Here is a 1,882-nt window from a genome sequence, read left to right on the forward strand (position 1 = left end):
GGGGCAGTGGGGGCTTGCCCGGGGTGGGAATGGCGGGGGGGGGGGCTCAAGCAGGGAAAAAGGAGACACATGTAAAACTTTAGACAATAAAAATAAAATTAAAAAAAAAGAAAAGTATGATCTAAAATATAAATAAATAAATAAAAATTCCATAATACCTGTTAGCAATAAATTGGGCTATCATTCTCAAAGGACAATAAAATTAATTGTGCAATGAAGACAAAATCTTAATACAGTTCACAACTTTTAACCTGGCATTTCCCTTCCTGTAATTCATCCACGTGCCCGATGCCTTGAGACAGAGGTTTCTAGCAAGAAACTAGAAATATCAGCGAAAGGCACACAGCTGCACGTGCGCCCACTCAGTGAGACGGCAGCAGCCGGCACGGCCGTGTGGGGAGGACACTCGGTGAGCAGGGACGGCTGCGATGTGCCCAGTGAGCAAAGCAGATCACAAAACCACCTCTGCCCGCACAGCATGCCCTTCGGCCAACGGTGCCTCGTGGGCTGGCTTGATGCCGCGCACGTTTAGCTCCCAGGGACAGAGCGCAGCCCACAAACGCGCCTTCAGGAGCACACCTGCCCGGTGGGGAGCGCACGCGGGCCACGCTCTCCTTGTTGGTTTGCTGTATATGAAGGCTGATGGCACCGTGGAGACACTGGGGCGGGGAGAGAGGACTGAGAATCGGAAGGTGGGTTTCAGCTTTCGATGGGTTGTCGGGAAGCCCCTATCGTGAGGTGTTACAAAATACTCTTCCCTTCTCATCCAAGGGCCTCCCCGGGTCCAGCTACGAGTCAGAGCCCCGTCTCCCGGGCCAGGGACCCACCACACAAACCGGCCGCGTCCACCTAACCAGCCCACCACACTAGGCGCCGTCCATTATAAGCAACCGTGACCGGCACAGCCGCACCAGCACTGAGGCACGTGTGCGTCAGCCGAAGCCGCGATGTTGTGAAAGCCCCACTCAAACGCTTCTGCTTCCACCTGCCTCGCCCTCCGGCTCCCGCAGGGGTGCTCTTCCTCCGCAGGTGTTTCCCCGGGGATTCACCCACGTGCCTGCCCGGCTCAGGGACAGGTCCGCTGCTGGGGCCCAGCGGTAACCACCAAACCCGATGACCCCGGGCTGCTGCCCAGGGATTCCGGGCATGACGTCACTTCCTGTTCACACAGAGGTTTACCCGGGAAGGATACACTCGCCGTGTCCTGAAGGAACGGATGCTAAGGCAAAAGCTGCTTTGTAAATGGAAGTGTGGGGACATTTCTATTCCCAGGTGACGATTTTGCTGTCAGAAATGATGTGTCAACTGAAAAGGAAAATTAGGAAGCAAACTGATCTGTCTGTTTAAAAGCAAACACCTGGAAAGATAGTTTGGGGCTTGTTTTGAATTCATTTGGTTACCAACTCACTCCCCAAATCGACTGACTATTATCAGTGGAGACAGAAAGTCAATAACCAATAGCGACAACATTCTTTTCTGAATGGGGGGGAGGGGTGAGCTGAGAGGAGGCCCCAGGCCTCGGCCAGGGGCGAGGAGTGCTGACATTAGCACAGGTCCCTGTGCAGGAGCAGAACCTCGCTCCCACCGCCAGCACAGGGAGCACCGTGCGCTCAGACAGGGCACCTGGTGGGGGGCAGAGTGCGCGCTGGGAGGCGGGAGCCGAAAAACTTCCGCTGCTGAGTGTGCAAGATGAAACGGGGGGCCTGGTGTTTTCCTGCGCCCCCGCCACGGTCGGGCATCTCCTAGCACCTCTGCTCACCCGTCAGCACAGGCTCGGCCGGAAAGACGACGATGCCGCAGGAAGCGCGATGCAAACAGATAAACGCCGCAGGTACGAGCTGCCCACGGAGCCACCCAGGCGCAAGGGCACCCTGGGATGCCA

General features: G+C 56.3%; 1 protein-coding gene across 1 annotated transcript in view; it reads right to left on the reverse strand.

Moving 5' to 3' along the window:
• TCERG1L (transcription elongation regulator 1-like) overlaps nucleotides 1-1,882 on the reverse strand; it is a 134,144-nt gene that overhangs the window by 77,532 nt on the left and 54,730 nt on the right. The gene's annotated exons all lie outside the window — the stretch shown is intronic.

This window comes from Myotis brandtii, unplaced genomic scaffold (genome assembly GCF_000412655.1).
Source record: "Myotis brandtii unplaced genomic scaffold, ASM41265v1 scaffold604, whole genome shotgun sequence".
Taxonomy (NCBI): Eukaryota; Metazoa; Chordata; class Mammalia; order Chiroptera; family Vespertilionidae; genus Myotis; species Myotis brandtii.